At 37.8% G+C, this 26,224-nt stretch overlaps 1 pseudogene across 1 annotated transcript in view; it reads right to left on the reverse strand.

The window, feature by feature from the left end:
• The window catches only part of LOC311596311 (DNA-directed RNA polymerase II subunit GRINL1A-like), a 123,578-nt pseudogene that overhangs the window by 57,409 nt on the left and 39,945 nt on the right, over positions 1 to 26,224 (reverse strand). The window contains exon 4 of the transcript XR_014783624.1: positions 25,744 to 25,862. The product of XR_014783624.1 is annotated as a DNA-directed RNA polymerase II subunit GRINL1A-like (transcript). The remainder of the gene's footprint in view (positions 1 to 25,743; positions 25,863 to 26,224) is intronic.

Below are 26,224 nucleotides of genomic sequence, written 5' to 3' on the forward strand. Positions count from 1 at the left end.
TTCATTTCTCCAGGACCTTGTAGTCGCTTCTTGTGAATAGTGTAAAACATGACCCAAGGAAAACCATAAGCTGACACTAGATTCTCCCTGGCTTCTCTTTATGCCAACCCTGTTGACCTCTCTGAACTTCACAAAAAGGCTAATGTGTCTGTTGAGAGATTAGCTTGTTTCTTTTTCTGTAGACTTAAATTGGATTTGATCATTACTTCCTCTATAACACATCACTTTCCTCTTCATATCCCTACTACACACATACACACACACACACACACACACACACACACACACACACACACACTTTAAATTTAATTAAAATAACTGAAATGAAACTAGAGATAATTTGTTTTTTAAATAGACTGCCACATGCTCCATTTACATAAAACCCATTAGTTTGCATTAAATACAAATTAGCTGCTGATATGAATTAAATCACGTATAAATAGTTCAGAATAGCCGCAGAACCAGGCATTTTAATTAATATAACTGTTAACCAGATTTATTTGTAAGGTAATCAAGACTCTTACTCATTTATTCTCTAGGACAATAGGCTGGGCAATGCTGGCTGTTCTGGCAGAGGCTATCATTTCTGTATGAGTACACATCCAAGAGGAAGATTGATGAGAATGATTTCAAAGCATGCAAGTGATCAAGAATTACCAGTTCCGAAACTATAGCATGTGAGAAAATAGATGAAAACTTTTCTCAACAAAATAAACCATATGTATGAAATGTACTGATGCCCTGAAATATTCAGAGTTTTCTTTTCTTCCTTCCATTTTTAATTGTGACTTAATTTAAAGCAAGATTTTCAACAGTATGAAATAATTATTTTGTTGTTATTCTTATTTTGACTGTTTCATGCATCACTAATAAGTATTTCATGGTTAATAATCATTTTTCAGGCTAATTAGAATTTAGAGTTTGGCAAATGTTTCTGTGCTCCTTGAAACGCTTTTTGTTATAAGTAGCCTAATATCAGAGTGACTTAGTGCTCACAGTGCCAAATGTGCAGGTGTAAAGAAATGGGAATGTGCATGCTAGCTGAGCACCAAGGCATGTAAAGAGTTAACTATTCAACAAGATAACTGTGGTTTTTTTCTGTGGCTCAGGATCACACTTCCCCATAGAAGTCCCAGTGAATGACCCTCAAAATGAGTTCTGTTCGCTCTGGATTACATTGTTATCCTAAAAGTGGGTAATAGTCCACCCCCATCTGAATCATGGGCATTAATAAAAGATGGAGCATTTTGATAAAATGAAAATTTGTTTTCTTTCCAGGTAAAGGATAAGAAGTGGTATTGGCTTGGAGAAAAGGAGATGAAGGAGGAAAGAGGGAGATAAAGAGGGGAGGAGAGAGGGAGAGAGAGAGAGAGAGAGAGAGAGAGAGAGAGAGAGGATGAAGAAAGAGCATATAAACTCTAGAGAAGAACCAACTGTTGCTACTTTCCTAAGCCAGTATTAATTCTAAGCATTCTAAATGCCAGTCCTTATACCCATAGTTAAATGAACATCTCACTCCTCATTAAAGAGGCTTCAGATTGCAACAAATAGAGGCTACTACAGAGACCCACAGCTCATCAGAGTCCTAATAAGCAGTTGTGGGGAATCCATACCTTATTGGTACATCTACAACGCAACCTTAAGGGTCACTGAACATTGCAGAAGAGGAGGAAAGATTGTAAGAGCCAGAGGACCACTGTGTCTTTCAGACGCGACAGGAAAGAGGTACCAATGCAATCTCAGCAGTATGGGAACCTAAACAATAGCTACGTAACGACAACACCAGTCAGCATACCAATGCAGTATGAAGAGCTGGACGAACAGCCGTAGGCAAACTCTTGCTGCAAAGAGACGGAGAGTCCATTTTGTACAGAGACTAGCACTGTGATAGGTTAAACAATCCCATGTAGTCAGCCCAACACACGGGTATGTAAAAGAGGCACTAAGTAGATCTAGTAACTCAAGTAAATATGTGTATAAAAATAATTACAAGAGAAGTCATGCATTTTAGAGACGGTGGGTGGGGACCAAGCAGGAGCTAGAGAAAAGAGAGAGAGGTATAAATGATGTAAACATGGTACTCATGGATAAAATTCTGAAAATTTTTTCTAATTTAAAAGAGCAAGAACAGATGGCCATTGCAATAGTATGATCCCTCTTTGTTACGATGCTAAGGTTTCAGTCCTCTCCAACCATCTCCCCGTAGGCACCCATTTATCAATGCAATAAAATATAAACAGAAAGGAAGAAAACCAAAGGCAAAGGCATGTAATCAATACTCATCTGCAAAAAAATCCCTGTGCAAGCAACCAGAGGGCTTCTAAAGGGCAGCAATGGATATTCAGCAAAGTACCCATATAGAAAAGCCCTCATCAGCCTTAAATCATGCCATTGGATGGACAGTGTTAAAATACGAATGCTGCATTATGTGTGCATTCGAACTGAAGGTTAGACAGGATTAAGGAGACAGGTTTAATTGACTGTAACAAAAAGTCCTAGACAAATGTAAAGGAAAAAACACCACTTAAAGTCCTAATATTGAAAACATGACATAACCAAAACCAGCATCTCATTTTAGCTGACAAACCCAGTGAATTGCTCATATCTTCTGTTCATTTTAATGATGATATTTTACTCAATTGTACCATATTTCCCACATTTTCAAGTTTTATATAATGTGTGACAAATAGTGAAACACCAAACTACAGACTCTGTTAACCCCTCATGCACCAGGAATCCCTGCAGGTTTGTGATGACGGTTAACATCATAAAACATTTCTAAAAATATTTTAAATTCAAGCAGAAAATAATTTTATATAATATAAAGAAAGCCAATTACATTAAAATAAAATTACTCAAAAATATTTGAAACTGTAATTCAGTAATGCATGTGCTTCTGCCTTGATATATTAAATAAAAAAGCAATGTCTTTCTAGCACAATAATGATATTTTGAGATTCTATTTCTCCAATATAATATAAAATATCTAATATTTCAATTGGGTAAAATGTCAAAAGAAATACTAATACTAATGTGTTTTGTGGACTAAATTCACAACTGAAGGAAATGTAAATTTCGGCTCAAGGTTGCTGAAAATAAAGATGCAAATTTTTCCATTCTCGTCCATGGACTTCCGCCAAAGGACATTTGGTCATGACTCAGTGGGGAAAATGCCCTGCAAATCACTGTGATAACGCACGCTATCCATCAGCTCTTGAACCTATTGCAATTTTCTTATTCATCACTAGTTGATTTCCTGCCATATTTTCACAGGAGCAATTCCAAACTTTATTACCCATTCTGTCCCAATTTTTCCTCTGTGAGCCTAACTTAAGAATGGAAGCAACCTAGCATTACTTTCTTTCCTCCTGGCCCTAAAGCGTTTGTGAATATTCATTGTCTCACCTTCACTCTTAGTATTACGGATCACAGAAAACCTATGACAAATAATTGATGGCTCATGAGAGACAGTAAGGACCATAAAGCATCAGTCCTCTGGAAGGCAGGACTGGGCGGGTGCTATTAGGGGTCAAATAGCTGAGATGCAGTGTTACTATCTGGGAATGCTTGTGCTAGGTGTGAACAGTGAGCATTCCCTCTTGAAGAATGTTGAGCATGAAGAAACAGGCATCCATATGGAACACAATGGCAACTATCTAATGAAAGGTAGAAGACAAGAAATGTAGCATAATCCAGTTCAATGAGACACAGGCACAACAGGATGGAGAACAGTATTTGACTGGTATTCAGTAGGATCCCTGAAAGGGGGCTGTCTCTAGGCCCTCCCAATGCCCTTATCTGGAATGGCATCACATTGGTGCTTTCCAGAGTGCCCAGTGTTGCTTATGAGGAACACTCTCCTCATCAAGATTATTTCTTTACTCTTTATTGTTACCACGACAGAGAATAAGCAATATATCTCATTCAAAGATGCTTCTTCTGAGACACAAGCACTCCCAAGACAAAAGGCTGAGTGGCCTTCAGGGTCTTTTCCCCTGCATAAGGAGAAGCAATTGGTTGTGATGGTGTCACATCAAAATGCCTAGTATAATTAGACAGAAGTCTTCACTAGTCAAATTCTCTTCCTCTAAAGACAGAGATGCTTAACAAATAACAAGAATTTGCCATCTTCTTCCTAAAGATGACTTCTGCAAGTAGATATAATATAAGGTAATTAATTTTAAAGAAGCTTTAACCCACTTTCTCATGTGACCAATCCTCTATTCGAGGACCTGTTTCTCTTGTGTGCTTTAGTCCACCCAGGAGGAAAACATGTTTCAGGTCTCCACTCTCCTTCAGTGGAATTACTGGACATGGTCCTTCTTAAGTAAGGAAGTTAGGTCAGCAAGAAAGCTCAGTAGGCTAAGTCACTTGCTATCATACCTGACAACCTAAGCTTAATCCCTGGAGCACACTTGATGAAAGGGAAGAACTGACACTCTCCCAAGTGGTTACCGGAACTGATCTCCATACAGATTGTGGCTTGAAGATGAGGACTTGTAGATATACACACACACAGAGAGATACACACACATGCACACACACACACACACACACACACACACACACACACACACACACTACATTAATATAAATAAGAGGACGTGTGGTGATTTGAGTGAGAAACATCCCCCGTATCCTCAAGTATTTGGTCTGTTTATCCTCAGTTGCTGGCCATGATCCCATGATCGGGGATGTTGCTGAACTCTGAAGGGGTGAAGTCTTGCAGGAACAAGGACACTTCTCGGGGCAGGCTTTGAGGCTTTATGGCCCCATTCCACTTCCTGTTACTGTTCTCCCTGCTCCCTGTGAGGAGATGGAGCTCTGATCCTTTAGCTTCCTTCTCCCATCCTCATCTTTATGAGTCCCCCATCCCCCATTAAACCATGAGCCAGAAAGAACTATTCCTTCAGGAAGTTGCTTTTGGTCATGGCAATTTATCACCACAACAGAAGTAATCAGTAAAGGTTGTTACCTGCTGGCCTTATGGTGACATCAAGTTTAGTGCCTATGAAAAGGAGGCATCATTGCTCTCTGTCCCCAGGTTTCACAGTTAAAGTGAAAACGTTATCTGTTTTTGCTTCTGCCCATACCCCAAGCCGTAGTCTAGAACCCATTTTCACAGTCCTTAATCTTATCTCTTGGAAGACTTTATCCAAGACTTTGAGTGCTTCTTGCCTTTTAATTACACAGCTTCTTCTGGATTGTGCCTTCGGCATTGTCAGTATCTTTTCCTATTGCTACACTAAGTTGTTCTGACAAAAGTAACTTAAGATACAACAGGTGTCTTTGGCTCAAAGTTCAAGGTACATTCTGTCATGGAGCATCAGTCAAGTCAGCAGGAGCTGGAAGCAGCTGGTCACATGACAACCACAAAACACACAGGGGTAAATGTGAAACCTGTGCTCAGTTCTCTTTCTCCCTTTCTTTTCTTTTCTTTTTCTTTCTAAAGACAGGATTTCTCAGTGTAGCCTTCACTGTCCTGCACTCACTTTGTAGACCAAGCTGGCCTTGAACTCACAGCGATCTGCATCCCTCTGCCTTCCAAGTGCTGGGATTAAAGGCATGCGCCACCATGCCCTGCTCTCCATTTCTACAGTTGCGCGTCACCTGTAGTAGCTTGGTCCTGCCCCCTCAATGAATGCACTCAAGACTACTGTACTCCAAAGAAATGTACTGTACTCCCAAGGTCTATTTTCCAGGTGATTCTTGATTTCAGCAAGTTGACAATTGAGATTAAACATCACCCACATGTGCTCTTCTTTGAATATAATTCAATTTTTGTATCATACTGTTCTTTGTAGGTGTCACCTCTATCTTTACATTACCACATATAAATACCTACAGGGGGAAAAAATGCCCCGGCCTGCTGGGGTTCGACTAAAGCTAGGGAGGAGAATTTTCCTGTAGGGAGACAGAACACTAGACACGAAGAAGGGGGTAAGGCTGCATTCTGATCAAACCCCGTTTATTGAAAATTTTCAGTGTTTATATAGGCACAGAGACATAGGTATTTGCGTAAGCAAGGGTTGCTATGGATACCTAACTCTGGAATGCTCCAGCAGGTAGGTATCTACCTTTACAGCTGCTATAAATGCAGGAGAGAAATTCCAATAAAGTCGTGAAGGATCTGGTTAGTCAGGAAAAAGCTCCCGGAACTGCTGTTCACAGGCAGCTGGCCCTTAATCTGATCTTATCAGTAGTCCCACCGGAAAAGGAGTAGCTCGGTGGTCTGGAATGACCAACCAACACAATAAACCACAACAGGTGTCTAACTGCTGACCTATGACAAGGTCAGCTAGTTTCTGGTGAATGGCAGACTTCTCGAGTAATAGGAACCTAGGTTCTGACAAGATGCCTGAACATTGGCCATGTAGCCCGTCCCCAACAAAAAAAGGCCAGGCCCACTCATGGGAGCTTGGGTATCAGTTGGACAAGTTAGTCTAGGACATCTCAGAATATTCTGGATAAAATTATTATAGAATCAAATTGATAATCAGCCACTGATTGATGGAGTGTGGAGACACAATGGCCTCAGTAGCATCTGGAACGATAGAGAAGCTCAGGAATGGGGAGGAGCCGACAGCCGCTGCACATGCATCTTACTCTGCTAAGCAGACAGAGCATACTGGTATACTTCCTCAAGGACTCTGTTCTCTGTCCTCTCTTCAAATCAGTTTACATTTTAGCAAGTGTCTGTTCCTGATTGAAACAAAACCATTCACCTTTCAAATGTACACCTGCCATGGCTTCCTCTGGGTGCTCATATCATTTGCTCTACTGTTTTAGTTCAGATCTTTCAATATTGATACTGATCCAACTTGTAATACACAATATACAGAATAACTGTATATTACACACACGCATATACACCCCACACACATATACACACACTATTTTCTAAGGTAGTAGTATGTATGTAAATATGTACACTTATGCCTTGTAAAATATTGGATTTGGCATTGAGCAGGTCTTTTATTGTTTATTTGTTTGCATTTCAGTTTTCATTACAGAATGGTTGCTCCCATGTCTCTTTTAAGATTTTACTTAATTATATTGTTTAACTTAAATGAGTATGTTTATCCTTCATTTAAGTTTCATTTAAACCATCCACCCTGAGGCTATGCTTCTCTGTGCTCAGACCACATTAGAAGACTAAAACCCATTAGAACAAAGGATTATTGTATTCATCATTTTTAGATCTCATGTCTAGTTTCCTGTTCAGACATAGGAAATCCATGATAAATATTCCACTAATGAAAATGAGCCTAAGTAAAATAAGTTATAATGGAAGACTGTTGGGAAAAAAAAATAAAGGCAAATACAAATAAGTTGATTGCTTACAATTGGAATAATCTACTAAGTAGTATGTATCTATTTAGCTATAAATATGCTGCTTTTGTCAGAGATGGGCTTGAGTAATCATTTATGTGAACATGTGAACCTTGAACATATTTGGGGCCATATATCTCCTAGATCTTTTTTTTTTTCTTTTTTGGTTTTCTGAGACAGGGTTTTTCTGTATAGCCTTGGCTGTCCTGGATGTGATTTATAGACCAGGCTGGGCTCAAACTTACAGAGATCCACCTGCCTCTACCTCCCAAAGTGCTGAGATTACAAGCATGTGCCACCACGCCTGGCTAAGCATACATATTTTCTCACCCTCTACTTTCTATAAGAAGTACATACGTACAATATTCATTTTAACTACATGAAATACAATCTACAAATAGATAAGTGTAATTTCCTTTCCAGATACAAATAAAATGAATATAATTATGTATAACGTTTGTATGTAAACACAGACACATATGTTATAGTTGTTTATAGTTACAGTCATATATCCCAACAGGATTTGTGTTACATCTCACAAAGGATTAGAGATATTTAAGAACATGAACAGGCTAGGAATGTAGGTCAATGGTACAGTGCTTGCCTGCCCTATGCAAGTGCCAAGGTCCAATCTCCAGCAGCACGAAAAGGAGAAAGAAAGAAACATGAGCACAAAGTTTCTAGAAGGAGGTCATTCCTTGTATCCTAGATAACATAGAACACAATTCTTGAATAACAAGTTTTCACTGATCATAAGCAATAGTTAGCAGGCACTGTATCAAGTCAGAGATAGCTTTAGGGGATAATACTGAAAGATCTCAATCTCTGCAAAGCCAACTGACCTTATGAGTCAGAAGATCAGTCTAGTTAACTAAAACACAGACATGGCATGTAATAATAGGAGTAGCACAAATAGTAAAATACAGCAAAGGCTTCAAGTCCTTTTAATACCAAAAAGAGGTCAAGCTTCCAGAAGTTTCTACTGATTCACAAATAACTAACAACAGTTACAGTTATATTTGGGTTATTGTGTTGTAACAAATTTGGAATATATGGTTAGTATTTCTTTGAGATAATATAAAACAATCAATCAGTATGTAAGATAAAATAAGTTTAAAATTATTTATTAATAGTTACTGTTGTCTTTTTATGTCAATTTATCTTCTTTATCCATTTATCTTTTTGTGCTTAGGAAAACAGATTTTCAAATAATCATTAATAAGTACAAAAAAACCAAGGCTTTTTTAATTCAAAGAATGTCTTGGAAATGGTTCAAATGCTATTAGAAACACTCAAAGTATCCACACATTTCTTTCCTCTGTCCATCCCAGAAATGCACATTTGTTATCATTCCAATTTTAACTAAATTGTTTACAAGAAGGATTCTGTCAATGATTAGCATTTCTGATCTTCTCAACAGTCTTGCTTTAGCATTAACTTGTTATACTTTGGACATGTTCTTTTTTAATACAAATATTAATTAACATTTTGGTGCTTTATCTGTATGAATTTTGTAATCATTGCTAGTGAAGTAAGAACTTCCGGTTTAGCAGTTGGGGAACTCAACAGAAAAAGGGAGACAATTAACTTGATTGGCGAACACAATTAGAAGCCAGTTGAGGCCTTTGATTCAAAATTTACCTTGCCTACAAAATGTACAAGGATAAAGATGGAGCAAAGATTGAGGGAATTTCCAAGCAATTCTTGGCCAAACCTGAGTCCCACTCCGTGGAAGAGAGCCAACCCCTGACACTATTAGTGATACTCTGCGATGTTTGCAATCATGATCCTAGTATAGCTGTCCTCTGAGGGGCTCCGCCTAGAAGCAGACTCAAAGAGACGCAGAAACCCAGTCAAACATTAGGCAGAGTTCAGGAAATATTGTGGAAAAGTTGGAGGAAAGATAGAGGGACAAACAGAGCCAACCTACTGAGACCATGAAGGTTCACAGAGACGAAGCACCAACCAAAAAGCATGCATTGACTGGACTCAGGACCCTTACACATGGCTGATGGGCAGCTTGGTCTTCATGTAGGTTCCCTAGAAAGTGGAGCGGGGGAAGCCTCTGACATGGACTCTGTTGTCTGCCTTGGGGTCATTTTCTCCTAGCTGGGCTGACTTGCCAGGCCTCACTGGAAGAAGATGCTCTTAGTTCTGAAGCTGCTTGATGTGCCAGAGTGGGTTGGGCAAGGTGGGCAGCTACTCTTTTCTGAGGAGAAGGGGGAGAGGGAAAAGGAAGAAGAAGTTGGGAGGGTAGGACAGGGAGGAAAGGAGAGAGGGTGGTGCGATAGACATGTAAACAGAATAAATAAATTTTTATAAATACAATTTTAAAAGAAAAGCCAATCAAGACTATGCAGCTAGAAAGCAGAGGCATCTAAAGCTAGATAGAAAGATAGTATAGCTGAAGAGTACTGGACAACCGTAGTGACAGGGAAAAAATGGACCAGGGAAAGAGCTACCTCCCACAAAAACCAGTAAAGAATTTTAAATGCACTTGGTGTATGATGGGTAGCACTGTGAATTATGCAGAGGAATGGCATGGAATGATTTATTTTTAAAGACGCTCCCGTTGATGAATGGTGAATGAATCCATTATATTAAAAATAGAAATAGAGATGACTAGATAGCACACAACTGTGGAAATCATATCATAGACACCATAGCACAGGGTATAGAGTTCAGACTCTGAAACTAGTCCACTTTCTGTTCACAATTCACCATTGCAGTAAAATTAGAATTAGACAGATGCCAGTGTTGTTGACTTAAACTGAAGTGCTCTGAAAATCTCTTTCCCAATTTAAAAAAAAAAAAAAAGACACTGGAGACTGGAATTGTATTGGCTTTATAGTATTGGTGAAAAGATTAGATTTTTAAAAGAGCTATAAAACTATAAAATCCATCTAGGAGTTGCTTAAATAGAATCACTTCCCCTGCAGCCCTAAGTGGTCCCAGGTAGGCTGTACGTAGATAGCATCTAGACCATGAGAAATGAATTTCCTTGCACTTTCTCTTACTAATCTACCAAGTCACCAGTTACATCGATCTGGTTTCTCCAGAGGAACAAAACCAATGCCATATGCAAATGTGATTTGCTATAAGAAATTGGCCCCGTGTAGACAAGACCTATAGTCTATACCTACATGTGGAAAACCCAGGATATAAGTCCAGCCTGAGAACAAGGAGAAGTAATTGTACAGTGACAGTACGTAGGCCTTTGGGCCTTTGACTAATAAATGGCCAGTTTCATTAAAACTCTAAAAGCAAGAGGGGCAGGACATGTAAAGATACAGTGAGCCTACTTCAGTTATCTGACCACTCATCAGAGCTTTCTGAAGAATACTCACTTGGTAACCTCGCATGCCTTATCCTGTGACGTACACTAAAACACTGTGGATTCCTTGGGTCTTATGCTTGTCTCCTGCTCTGCGTAGTAACAATTTCTGCTAGATAGCTTCTAATTGTTGTTTGTGAGTCAGAAAGTGGTCCAAAGAACAGACGGGTCACAGGAAATGCCCAACACTCTTAAATGACAAGCCTTCTCAGTGTTGTGCTATTTTCAAACATTTAACTTTCCTTAGGATGTCAAGGACATTTTTTTTAACCTGTGCTTCTCTAACATGGATTCTGTTCTCTGTACTATCCCGCCTTGGGAGTCAACAGTCTGGGTTTTTCTGTGACTCTTCATCTTTGTTCTTCAAAGTTGACCAATTTGCTGTCTTTTTGTTACAACTTCATAAGTTCTTCTGCAATATACATCAATATGTGTGCATCAGTGAGGAATTTGTACTTAATTTTGATTCCTGTAGAAAGTTCACCGAAAGAGCAAGGGCCTATTCTTGACTTTTGAGCCATGGAACGAGTGGCAGCGCTCTATCATAAAAGATGGAAAGAGTCCCTTTATGGATGAAGAACTAAATTGGTCATTACCACACAGGCTAACATCACAAATATAGGAGATGACATCGACATCATTAAACATATGCAGTAACATCAAAGCGATAAGTAATTTGCCTAGACTCTGGCAAAAGTTTGACCCCAGTCCTCCCATTAAATGCTGTAATTATATTACAGCTGGGCTTCTTGGTTCTGAAAGTAGTTCCCAGCAAGTAATGGACACTAATTATGTTTCAATGGGCTTCACGGAGTCTGTATCAAGTTTCTCCTATCAATGGAAACCTCAGAATGCCATGTTTTTTATGTCTGTGGAATTTAAAGCAATAACAGTGTTGTCACCACACTTTGATACTTCCCTTGCACATTAGCGTCATCAGTGTACCCAAAGGAGCAAATGTTCCTCCGAAAAAATGGCATTGTAGTTACACTTGCTTGGTTGTTGAACAGCAGTTACAGTGTAATTAGAGCCACTTAACGTGAAGCGTTACTGTAGTGCATATCGTTATTAATCATACTTCAATACAGAGCTGGCTACAGTAATAATGAGTGCAATTACAGGCTGATGAACTGTTCAACTTGAAGACTGACCTTATCCAAGTTTTCTTCCTTTTCAAAGTAGTAAAATTCAGAGTGCTGAAAAATCATTTTATGTCTGTGGGTTCTCTTGCCACGTGAAACAACCTGAGGGATATTGTTTCTTGTTTCATCTTATGTTACTTCTGTCCTAACTGGAGTTTATAAATCTGAAAATAATCTGAAACTGTCAAGATTTAATCCAGCCTAGACTCATTGCCTATCTGACAGTGTAGAATGTTGTCTAGTATTTCAGGATTTCAAATATACAGAAATAAAACAAGAACAAGATGTCCATGAAGCCTGAATTTGCCAAGAGGTCGACTCAAGTTCATATGAAAACACCTGTTCCTTCAGTAGTGTTTTCTGGTAAAGTCCTTATGAACTTCTAATACAAGAGTAGACTACAGTCTTACGTTTGCCTTCTTCAAATCTTCCATTAACTATTTGGCACACCTTGAATGGCATCTGCAAATCTTAGTCATAGTAAATACGATTAGAACCTAATAGCCAGTGTGTTGAAAGATTGGTTTCTTAGTTTGCTTTATTTCAGCACCACAAATCTTTCTACTTAACCTCATGAGTTGAATAACCTTACTTTTCTAAAGTAACAATTTGAATGGCTTTTCACTCTTGAAGCTTTCTGAAAGCCTTGCTTTTCTAGGTCCAGCAGTCAGTCAGCACAGCCATGGATTTCATCTTGGCACTGCACGTGCTTTTCATCGGTACTTTGCTAATTGGTTGGATGCATCCTGCCATTCCCATCTCCCATCCCCCATGTTTCACTGGTACCCATTTTGCACTGTGTGTATTTTAAGATCAATAGTCCACTTAGAAGAAAAAAAAATGTGGTAGGAAATCCTCATGTTTATATACCCAAAAAACTACTGGCTTTCAAAATAGTCAAGAAAAACTATAAAGTTATATTAGTTTTGTTCGTTTGTTTTATCTGGGTCTCAGTGCCTTGTCTGCAGTACAGGGTTACTGTACGTGGTTAGTACCACAGCGGGAATTAGAATCCATGCTTTTTATAGAGGGATAAATAGTACTAAGCAATGAATTTCTCTACATCATTTTAAAACACAGATTGATATGCAATCTACTGCTAGACATCAATCTCTCCTAGGTAGCAGGGCCAAAACAATGTCTTGAGAATTGGAAGGATTAAGATCTCTCTTTTGCTAGTTAAAGTAACTTGGATTTATGTGTGTATTGTATGTAAAATTTTATACAAATTACTTTTCTATTATCTTTTATTTGCATTATATAAAATGATCTTGATTTTCTACTTATATACATTTTTAAAAGCCAAGTGCTGAATATCCTTTTGCACAAGAGGAGTACCCCAAAATAATTGTCTGGTGCGGCTATAAAAACATTTCTGACAGCTGATGTTGCAGTTTGTCTTTGGTGAGTGCAAGTCCTGATGAACTGTAAATACACTAGGCTCTAAGGATAAGATTGAATCATGTTTTCTCTAATTGTGTTTCAAATTTTCATTGTTCTAATCAATTTAGGAAGTTGTCATTTGATATAACCCAAATTCTCTTAAGTTATGCCTTTAAATATTTGTCTGCTACACCTCCAGAGAAAGGTACCCTGACCAGGCTTCCTTCACAGGCTGAAATTTAGGAAATACATTTTGTTATTCCTGTGTAAAATTGAATTACTCATTGACTACACTGCACCTAAGCCTGCTGTCAGAGTTCACAGAAGGCCCGAGGCAGACAGGCAGCAGGACTGACACACACTGCTCTCCTGTTTCCTCTGTCATACACATCCCAATCTACTCAGCACAAACTTCTTGGTCAAAGCCTTTTTTACTTTTAACCAGATAGTGTGGCTTGTGCTTTAATTGTGTCACATTATAGTACTGAGCACTCTAACAAGAAGATATTTGTCATCTAGAGGGTTAAAAAAATCTCTTGAAAGAAGAAAAACTATTGGAGAAATGGAAAGAATAAAAGAAAAGGAGATAAATGATAATATTTTCATACACATGTATGAAAATGCCCTTATGGTTCCATTATTTTTATATAATTAATATATATTATCAAAATAATTTTCCTTGTCTGTTGTCTTTACAACTAATGAAGGATTAAAGTCAAGATTATGGAAAAATTTTAAAAGATTAAAAGATAAACAAAGGAAGTCAATCTACAGAGTCAATAAATGTGCTAACGAAAGGACCAGATATTTCTCAAAGGCGAAATTCAAATAACCTAAGATAATAGGAAAAGCATATAATCACACTAGTTGGTAGAGAAATGCAAATCAAAAGTAAAGTGGGATCCAAGGTTATTCCAGTCACTAAGGAAGAAAATAACAACAAATACTGGCCAACAGGTAGACCACTGGAGGATATGTAAAGTCATGCATTCACTGTGGCAGTCAGCACAGATCATTCTCAGGAAAGAAAACCAAGTGTACCACTCCAGGGGAGTTACCTAAAGGACTTTAAGTCAACACAACACATAAGCTTGCACATTAGTATTTATTGCTGTAATTGACAGTAAACAAGAATGAAGCATGCTAGTTGACAGGGGAGGAGCAGAAAGCCATCAAGAATGAGGAAATAAACTCAGCATATAGTATATATTTGTGTGAAAACTTAAAAACGTAAGCAAAATGTTACATTTTTCTTTGAAAAGATGTATATTTACTCAAAGGAAAGCTATGTGTTTGTTTTCTCTCTGTCCCTAGTGTCATGATGTCAACAGAGAAAAAGTTCAAAGCAATTGCCTTTGTTTCTCATCGTAAGCACGTACCCACTACTAGAGTTTCGTAAATGCCTACTCTACTTCCAACGCAGTAATGAGTTTATATCATATGGAAGAATAATGCATCTTCTAGATGCCATAGGCTCTCAAACTAAAATCCCAATGCTGAGTTTGGGTCATATCCTTTTTAGTGTTGGGTCAAGAGATCCCATGGATCCCTGCACCGAACAATATAAGCTATTGTCATGGCTTTTGATTATTCACCAGAACCAGATGACAAGACACTATTGCTTACTATACCACACATGAGTCATAGGGTAAAGGGAAATTAAGTTGGTGCTGACCTGGATCTTTATTCCTACTAATTGATTTTCATAGAGCCAGAAGTTGCTATGAGGATGCTTGGGGAGAAAATAATCAAATTTTACTCAGCTGTGAATCCTGTGAGCTACAATAGTCAACATTGGCAAGATATGTCCATTGCTGTAGTAGTGGCCTGAATGTTGTGGGAGTGACCACGTACTTTTGGAACGAATTTAAGGCTCACTCCATAAGACAGAACTTTTGCCTGATGCTATTAACTAGACCAAGAACTCACAGCTGGGTACACCATAGGCCTAAAGAGAGAACATACTACATTTTTTATGCAAATGGATGTATTATCAAATTGCCATCTAAACACTTATCTTCATATACACAGATTACTGTAGTATTTTAAACCCTTATCAAAGAAGCTTCACTTTGTCCTCCCAACTGGACCATGCTAAGAATGAGAGATTGTGGAGTAGTTAGCCATAAATTGGTTATATAACACATTTCTTTCTTGAGAGGCGCACGCATCATAGTGAAAACAGATTTTGGACCTAGAATCATTCAATCAAACAAAAACAACAAAAACCATCAGATAATTTTAAGATCAATGAGGCTCATCAGTTATTCTGAGATTCACAGAGGATAATTTTCAAAGTTCAAGTCCTCTACTTCCATACCTGGCTCAATGGAAAAATTTTAAGAGCCTGAGGTTGTAAAGGGCTGCTTCAAGGCAGTGTTTTCTGAACGCAATAAGACAGTTGTACACAGGAACTAATGGCATCTGTGACTGCATACCCAAGACATGTCCAAAGTCAAGATGGCCAAAATCCCAGCATGGATGAGAGAGAGTCTTACAAAGTTCCACTCCAGTCTGAGAAGCTATCATCAGTTGATTGCTATTGGGGAAGAGAAAGGCAGTTTTCCTTAATGATACATCCTTTGCTAGGTTCTCTGGTGGTTGCCCCTATAACATGCACGTTCTCCAGCCACTAAATTGATTCACTATTTTAATATATATAGTAGATGCAGTTGGAAGGGAGAAATGGTGAAACAGGATAGCAGAGGTAAGGAAGGAGGTTGTGTATGGATTTTTCAAAACAAACTACCTAAATGCATAAAATTCTCAGGCAATGGACTTTAAAATATAGGTAAATAGCATTTTCTTTAAGGTTTATGTATTCAAAGGAAAAATGTCTTGAAGCTTCCATGTACTCTCTCTTCACCCACATATTGTATGGGTAAAACTCAGAACAATGTTCTTTGTTTCCCATTATTTCTACATGCTAATCAAGAGTTTCAGAAATACCTATTGTGCTTTCAGCAAAATTTAACGTGTAAATGAAAGTCCAATCTCCATTTTTATAAGGATACACAAATTGCATTAGTTGTGCAAAATGGAGATTAGAATCACTTATCCCAATCCCAATCCCAGGAAAAGGGGGACTTTTCATATAATGCCACAAGAAACACAAGATGGCGGAAGGTGGGAAAATAGCAATCAATAACTGGAAGATTTTTGATTTTATAACAAAGTATTACATTAATTTATTAGAAGAAAGAAATTTGTAGCTCAAAGAACACCAAACACTAAGCTTAGAACAAATGAAAGCCAACTGTAACTAATGACATCTTGTCTTCCTAGCATATCTTCTCAGGAACCATCCTCATGAACAGGAATGCCACAGCAAGCCTATGTCTGCTGTATTATACCATTAACAGGCACAAAATATCATAGTAAATTTTGAAATAAGCAAAGAGCACTGTATCTTATTCCCTTTTTTTTTTTTTTGAAGTTTTCACACAGAGAATTATCATTTTCATTTTGCTTGTTTTCCCAACTGACTTTGGTGTTAAATTCAATTATTTTTTTAAAAAATCTTATTAATAACAGCATGACCCAAGAAACCAATTTTCATCCCAGGAAGAAAGTGAGAGAGTGGAGATGTAACCGACCAATGAGGAAAAAGAGACATTATGAAACAAAGCTTCTGAATCTTACAGCCAGGATGCCCACTCTTTACGATATAGAAACCATCAGTACAGGAAGGTATCGCCGAGATAAACTATAATTGCTGTTTGAAAACTGTACCAACAGAAAAATATCAGCATCCATTATTTCAATGCCCTTCCCAACGTACTTCAACACATTTGGGAGGCAGCCTCCTCATGATGTTGAGTGGGAAAACACGTGCTGCTCACTCTTACTCTGTGACTCATTCGATTTCATTTTCTAGTTAGGCATTTATTGAGTCAGTGCTGATGTGTCATGAGATAATGAAGGTACCACAGAAATGCTCATGTAGGGATCAGTGAAGGGAGAAGGAGGAGCTGAATTTTAACTCAACTCAACTATTTATTTATTTTTATTTCTTCATTTTTATTATTCCTACCGATCAGGTAGTACACTGTGGTTCTGTTAAACCTCGTTACTACTATCTTACTCACCCTGTCACTTACTTCCCAGTATATACTTGTAATTAAACCCATTCTGGGATTCATGTCAGCCCGCCTGCACAGTAATCAATACTAAATCGTAACCAAAGAACGAGACAATATGTGTTGTTAGTGCATTTTTGCCTGTACTTGTACAAATAAGATTAGAAGAATCTTGTAGAGCGAGCTGTGAGTACATGACACTTTCCCAATAACCAGTTTTCATTATTTTGAAGTGTGCATACAAGTCCTGCCATCCTGGCTCTTCTGTGCCTCAGCTACACGTCACAGGAGATTCAGTTTTGATGGCTGTCTCTAGAACAGCAGAGGCTAGGTCGTCTAATAAAAAATAGAGATTTATTTTTCACAGTTCTGGAGACTGGAAGCCCAAGATCACTGTCATATGCATAGTATCTTGCTACTGTTGCTACTGTTGTGTTAGAAAGTAGAGCGGCAAGGTCACAAGTAGAAACCAATAGGCATGAACTCAGCCACATGCCTTTTTAAAAACACTATCTAAAGCCAGGCATGGTGGTGCACTCCTTTAATCCCAGCACACAGGAGGCAGAGGCAGGTGGATTGCTGTGAGTTCGAGGCCAGCCTGGTTTACAAAATGAGTCCAAGACAGCCAAGGCTAACACAGAGAACCTCTGTCTCAAAAAACCATAAAACCAAAACAAACAAACAAACAAAAAACAAAAACCACTGTCCACGTGTGAGGGTGAGTCCCTCTGGCAACCTCCTCCTTACCTGGAGTTTATGTTCCTGCATAGGTTTTTTGGAGGGGGATACACTCAAACCATAGCATTGGGTCTTTAACAGTCAATACAGAACAACTGTTTCCCATCTGCTGACCAAAACCTTGCCCCCACCGTCCATGCATCACTGAGTTCTAAAAAACAAAGGTTTCTGGAAGTACAATAATTTCCCTTGCTATGAATATTAAGATTCACATGTCAAGGTGTTTAGTAACAAGTCAATTTGGTAACAAGAGAAGCAGTGAGGAAGTGATGCATTTTCCCTGTTTCCTTTCTTTCCCAAATTGTAACCAGTCACTCACTCTGTGTCTCAGCTTCTAGAACACCATTTAGTATATTGTATACATGTATGGAATTCTCAGAGAATTAATGAAAATATAATTTTAAAATATAGCATAAATTTGCAGATATAAATCCAATTACTTGGCCTTTAAATAAAACACAATTAACTTTAAGTACGAAGTCAGAAATGCACACAGATACCCATTAAATAAAAAAATTTCCCACAAACATTTTCAAAAAGAAAAGGGAAAAGTACAACAAAATAACTTCACTTTTGGAATAACTGCTGAGTTAAAATATTACCTATGGCTATATAGCATAATTCATAGGAGCAGTGTCCACAAAACAATTAGTAAAATTGTTAGCTTAAATTCTAAATCTTTTGGTATCTAGATTGAATTACCTTGGGCTAAGAACATAATGTCAGCTCCCTGGATGTTCCATTTTATTGCTTTTATTGGTTTCATAAAACAAACATTTAAAGGTAGAAACACTTATATTTTGAATTACAGGGGTTTGTGTTCTTTCCTCGGTGACCAATTTATATTCATCAATGTTAAAGTGCGTTAGATGTACAAATCTCTATGGATAGAGATAAAAGTATAAATATAAAGGGTACTGTAATCCTATCATCCTTACTGTGTCTATGTGACTTGAGGTTATATGTATATATTAGAAGTGACAAGATATAAAGTGGATCCATTTTGAAAAATAAATTAATTTTTAAAATAAGAGAGATAACATGCCATTTCTTTCATTGCCCTTGAAATAAGATAAATTTTAAATAGTCTATTTATAATTAGAGAAAATTAAGGACCTCAACATACAGACAGATGCTCTGAATCCAATAGAAAAGAACTTAGGGAATAGTCTTTAACTCATTGGCACAACAACAACAACAACAACAAAAGACTTTTGAAGAGAATGACAATATCATAAACACTAATGTGGACAATTAATAAAAGAACTTCATGAAACTGGAAGTTCCATATAGCAAAGAACATTACCTTTTTGACCAAGCTGCAGGCTATAGAAGGGTAACTATCTGTACCATTTACACACCCAATGGAGAGCTAGTATCTAAAATATATAAACAACTAAAAAAAAAAAAAACAACGTCAAGAAAGCAACCACTTAAAAACGGAACACAGAATTAAACACAGAGCTCTCTAAAGATAAACACAAACGGCTGAGAACCACTTAAAGAAATGGCTCACATACTTAGGCATTGGGGAAATTCAAATCAAAACTGTTCTGAGAATTCATCTTATAGCAGTCCATTAAATGACATCTAATGCTGGTGAAGATGTAGCATAAGGAAAACACTCATTCACTGCTGGTCAAACATAAACTTTTACTGGATGACAGTTAATCAGGAAGCTGAACATAGACCTACCTCAAGATCAGACTGTACCACTTTTGAGCATATACCCAAAGGATGCCAAATTCTACTACAAAGGAACTTGCTCATCCATATTCTTTGGTTTTTTTTTTAACTCATAATAGTCAGGAACTAAAATGAATCTAAATGACCATTAATGGGTAAACAGATAAAATGTGGTACATTTGCACAATAGAATATTATTCACCTGTTAAGAGAAAAATGAAACTATAAAACTCACAGGTAAATGGATTGTGGTAGAAAATAACCATCCTGAGTCAGGTAACCTAGACCCCCAAAGATAAATATGGTGTGTATTCTCTTATATATGGATATTGGCTTTTAAGCCTTTGATAGCCATGCTACTCTCTGAATAACCAGAGAATTTAGGTAAAGAGAAAGTGACTTAGGTAAAATGTTGATCTCCCAAGGAAGGGTTAATAAAATATATATTTATGGGGATATTAGGGTAGACTAGAGTGAGAGGATTAAATGCGAAGTATGGAACATGGGGAAGAACAACTAACACTAAGTCCATTTGAGAGGTCATATGCAAATGAACTCGTGTAGAAGTTTCTTACAATATATACATATATGAAAGAAATCTATATGGAATTACCAAATAATTGGGAGAGAAAACCCCAGTGTAACATCTTTCACCTCCAAGTAAAACCTCCAGTGCCAGGAATTACATCTAGTTGAGCAGTTGGCCATAGAGGCTCCATGGAAACCATCAGGCATCTCACGCCACTGCCAAGGCTACTGGCAAAACTGTACAAACTGATAGTAAGGACACATTGCTGAAGATAACCCAAACACATCTAACCAAACATGACAGTTGAGCTGGTGACTCCTTCATCCCTGATGACTAGGTTTATGATTTCTGAAAGGTAGAGAAAGAATAACAACTCTGATTCTAATCCTACAACCTACAACAATGACTCGAATATACAATATGATGGTGTGATGGCGGCACAAACATTGTGGGAATATCTAAGCACCACCTGACTGGATTTAAGGCCCACACCATGAGATGACTGCTCAGGTGGCCACGGCCCTGAGACTAGAAAGGCCACAGGCCTAAGGGAACCCCAAATACTCTTGTTCTGCTCAAGGAACATAACAAGAAAATGAATCCTAAGGTATTCTGTGATTACCATAGACCAGTACCTTGCTCAGCCGTCATCAGAGAAGCTCCCTCTTGAAGGAGAGAAATGACATAAAGTTCATGACTGGACAATGTTCAAAGAGTAAAGAGACTTTGGAACACTCAGTCCTACATGGGAGAAGTAGGGGTTGGGGAATTCACGAATAGAATATATTGTATAAAGTATTTTATTTTCAATAAATTATACATAAATGTATACATATTTCTTTCATATGTATATTAGTTTTTAATTACAAATTTGTATGAAACATTCTTATGATCAGATGCACATTTCTTTTACAGAGTTACCAGATGGAGACTGGTGTAGGTAAGTACACACCAGTTCTGAGTTTTTCATTCAGAAAACAAACTGCTGATTCTGAAACTTACATACCAGGCTGTTTTACAACTAGGATGAGTAGGTTTTGCTACTTGGAAAAATCAGAAAACTATTTCAGATCAATTTCATTTGTTCTTTTGCTATAGCAGGGACAGACAAAATTTTCATTTTGCTAAATTCTTTCATACGAGCAAAGCATAATACAATCCCATTTTGAACAATAGTAACCTTTCCTTTTGTTACACACAGATTTTCAAACTTAAAATGATTACAGGACATTGTTGTTTTGAATAGATGGCTTCATGGACATCATAACACATCTTCCTGAGCAACTTGCAGATTCTTGTAATTTCATCTACGCAAAAATACTTTAAGCTATCATTTATTCATCCATAGAGTTGTTAGAGTATATATCATTCAATTATTTGGGCCATACTCACAGTAAAAATGTTGTTTGCTTAGACTGAAAATTCAGATGAATATTCTATACGTTATTTGATGTACTTTGATCACATAACCGTTGATTCTGAAGCAAGATTTGGGGGTGATGTTTTATAGTTTGATTTGTGGCATTTCGTTGTTAATTTCTGTTGCAATAGTATTGGATATGAGCTTAATAATGCCGTGGAAGATAAAAAGAAAAACTAAAAGGACAAACCTGTTTAAATTATCAAATCTTTTGGTTATCTAAAACAAGGGCAGTTTTTTAAAATAATGTCACTTTTCTACTTGAAAAGGACAGTGCCATGTGGGAGAAGGGAGCGCTCAGGGGACGGATAATGAGATACAGGCCTTTCATTGGTTTGAACATAGCCCTAGGTGGTAGCATCGGAAAGTTTCTACCATCTGGTACCTGATCAGTGGCTGATGTGAAGCTGTTGATTTCACTTTTTATATAAGGCAAATAACAAATGTTCTTGAAGAAAAGTAATTTTATTGTCTACTCTACCTCTGTAACCTTGAACAAGTCATTTCTCTTTCCCTTAATTTCTCCATCTCTGCAAAAAGATAATGTGACAGTAGTTATCTGTTTATCTGTCCTTGAATTAAATCATCACCTGGTATTAAAAGAAAACTTTAAGATAATATATTTTGGAGACTTTGTCTTCACTTTGGAAAATAGATGTACTTGTATTACATGCAGTTAGGAAGAGAAGTCTACTCTAAATATTTCAAAGAGGCAAATGCTACATATTCCAAGAGCTTATATACCCAAAGAATTGAATGTATATTCAATTTGTTATTTTAAAAACTCCTCCCTCCTCAGTTCTTTTGTCTTCCCATCAGTATTCTTAAAAAGAAGTGCTGGGTTTGTATAAGAAACTCATATCTTATAGCAGCTTTTCCATGGTGGACAACCTAAAAACTATAAAACTCTAACATAGATAATATAATTATCAGTAACTTGTTCAAATAATACATTTCGCCTACATATTAAAAGGAATATTAACTTTTGTCTATAAATAATTTGGTATATGATAAATGTTAAGTTTCATTTTATAGTTCAAGAAATGTGATAAAAAAAAAGAGGAAGATAGAAGAGAAAAATGAGTACAGGAAGGGATGGGGTTTTCACAGAAGTATCAGCAATTATAACAGCTAAAGTTACAGCATTAGGGGCCAATGATAACTCTAAGCAAACAGTAACAAGCTGGCTCAAGGAGAGCATTATGTTTAAATCTTGTGTGTCTAAGTCTTGGGACTTTTAGACTCTGCTCTGTAGATCGTAAGAGTGCTGAGGCTGCTGAGGTAAAAGGAACCTGAAAGCAAATCAGGATCAGAACCTAAAACAAATAATGAAAATAAGAAATAGGGAGCTGAGCATGAGAGCAATGAGGGACTCGGAAGACATGAAAATTTAGAAGAGACATAAAGGAATTTGTCTCATGGGCTTATTTATTCCATGGCTCTGTAGGCATGGCTATCAATCAAATGCTTGGGAATTCAGAAACCTACATAAGGAAACACAATATGCTTAGCTTTTAGCTCATTGTTTCTACCATTGTTATAGATATGGCAAGGTGAATTACTCTGTATCAGTTATACCTAAGGATTCAAGAAGAAAATAACAAGTACAGGCTACAAATGGAGTGAGGAGTTGATCTGGACAAGGTTCTTATTGAAGACCTTATAATTCACCTTGGCTAGGACAATTAAAAGTAGAAAGAGAAGCAGCAGGCAGCATTGCAGAGCACGTACAGAACTAGAGCAGACATACTGGAAAGTCTATACTCAGAGCTTCTAAAAACAACGCTCTGAGTGAGGGGGGAAAGCCAACTGGTGGAGCTGTTTAATCTCCTAAAATGGAGAAGAAATACAGAGAGAAAGCTGCCAGAACACATATCAGATGAAGAACTCTGCCAATTCATACTAGAGCAATTACTTGAAACCAGGTGTTCTCTGTCTTACCTTTAGACATCCATGAAGTTAAGGACTAAATACCAAACCCACCACTAGTAAATTAAAAGTACAGCGGCCTTGATGAACAACATATGTAAACTCTTTCTCACATTGACCTTGAAGCTTGTATTGGGTGTATTTGCATCTCAGAAACCCCACAAGTGCCAAGTATTGTAAAGGTGGCTGAGAAATACAGTTTTTATATTTCTGGCCTCTAAATAGAGCCTCTTAAAATGGAGTTTGGAATGGTTTTCAGTATGACAATCTGCCATGAGTTAGAATGAGGTTAAAATTGATGAATAAGAAACTCATGGTGCATATTAGTAAAACACAACATATTGCATTAGAGGAGATGTTAGCAAGGAAGTGAAGAGAAGCTATCTAAAAACAAAAACAAAAATGTCAGTATTTAAAAGATATAAGACATAGAGGGAGGTAAAAGACTGAAATGATAACAAAAAAGTCCTAGAAGAAAAAAATAGTTAATAATTTGCTTAACACACACACAACACACACACACACACACACACACACACACACACACACACACGATTTTCATAAAAAGAATTCCTAGCTTTTGTGCTAATAATATTTAATGGATGGATAGATAGATGATAGATAGATAGATAGATAGATAGATAGATAGATGGATGGATGGATAGATATGGTGGGTTTTTGCTTTGATGAGTATGAAATGTCCTTCCCCATTTGTTTTGATTAATTTTGGTTGAAAGTCTATTTTATTAGATACTAGAATGGCTGCTCCAGCTTTATTCTTGAGTTCATTTGTTTGCAAAACCTTTTTTAAAGCCCTTTACTATGAGATAATGTCTATCTTTTTTGTTGAAGTGTGTTTCTTGTATGCAGCAAAATGATGGATCCTGTTTTCGCATCCATTCTGTTAGCCTGTGTCTTTTTTTTTTATTGAGGGATTGAGTCTTTGTCCTGGCTATGAGATATGCAGGGATAATATATGGAACAGAGATTGGGGTAACTGCTGAAAAGTGACTGGCCCAATTTGAGACCCACCCCATGGGAGAGACACAACCCTTGGACACTATTAATGATACTCCATTATCCTTGCAGACAGGAACTTGGCTTTTCTGTCAACTGAGGAACTTCATCCAGCAGATAATGGAAATATATGCAGAGACCCACAGGCAAATATTAGGCAGAACCCAGGGAGTCTTGTGGAAGAGTTAGGGGAAGGATTAAGGGAGCTGGAGGGGACAAAGACACCACAAAAAGATCTAGATAGTCAACGAACCTGGGCCTATGGGGGCTCAAATAGACTGAACTACCAACCAAAGAGCATGTAGGGACTGGTCCTAGGCCACCTACACATATGAAGCTGATGGCTGCTTGGTCCTGAAGTGGGTCCACTAACAATTAGAGCAGGGGCTGTCTCTGACTTGGACTCTGTTGCCCCCTTCTGGATCCCTTTTCCCTAGCAGAGATGCCTTGTCTTGCCTCAGTGAAAGAGGAGACACTCAGTCCTGATGCAGCTTGATGTGCCAGGCAGGGTTGGTGCACAGGTGGGTGGACGGGAGGCAATATAAAGGAGGTGGATGGTAGGGTCAGACTGGGAGGCGTGGAGGGAGTCAGGCTACAATTGGAATGTAAAAATGAACAAACATAAATTAATAAAGAAAAATTAAAAATAAAGGCCATGAACACAGGAAAAGACTTCTACCTCCAAAATGACACAAAAGAAAGGTTCAAGACAGCTGGGCATGGTGGACCTGGCAGGGTACGCCTGTAATCTCAGCACATTGGAGACAGATACCAGAGGATCACAAGTTTGAAGCACACTGGGGCTAAATAATTAAATCTGGACTCAAAGGAGAATAGCTTTCAGAGTGTAGAGATTTAAGCAGGAAATAAGAAGGAAGGAAATTAAAGGATTATTTTTTCATGACATTCTTCCTTCTGGTAGGTAAGCATGCCTGTCAGTGCCTAAAATAATAAAAGGAAGACTTGGGAACATATACAGACATTGCTATCCATCCCAACTGTCTAAAAGACTCTTTTGAAGGCTGCACTGTCCTTTTGTATAACTCAGTTGTTCTGTCCACACTGTAGGCACCATGGAGATAGATAACGTGACTCAAATTAAGAGTTAGAAGACTAAACACACAAGACAGGGGAGAGATAGTGAAGATGCTCACCTAAAAGCTTATGATCAACACACACCAGCATCTTTTCAGTGGGTATGATATGATGGATGGATGAGTGTCTTAGACACGTCTTCCCATGTGCTGTTAACTTCTCTAGGAAGTATGTTGTCCTGGTTTTGTATCGGAAAGAATGGACGGCAATGAATACCTGTTTATGATGTCACTCTGGTGAATGTAGATGAAACACCAAGGAACAGGATAAAAAGCTAATTTCTTTCACTCACGTAAAAGTGTATGACAATATGGGACATTCTCATCCACAAACCTGACAAATGATCGACTTCTCTCAGTCTCCTTTTATACTCTTAAACCTAAGGTTTTTTTTAGCTTCGGGGACTCAGTGCTTGCTACTTTTCTCGCTAGCTTGCCTTTATTCCAGTGAGCAGAAAGGAGACAGGGAGAAGAGCAGAGCCTAAACTCAAGGCTATGGACACCTAACACTAAGAGAGGCTGAAAGTCTGATCTGCTAATG

The sequence above is a fragment of the Acomys minous genome (genome assembly GCF_964271855.1).
Source record: "Acomys minous genome assembly, chromosome: 4".
Taxonomy (NCBI): Eukaryota; Metazoa; Chordata; class Mammalia; order Rodentia; family Muridae; genus Acomys; species Acomys minous.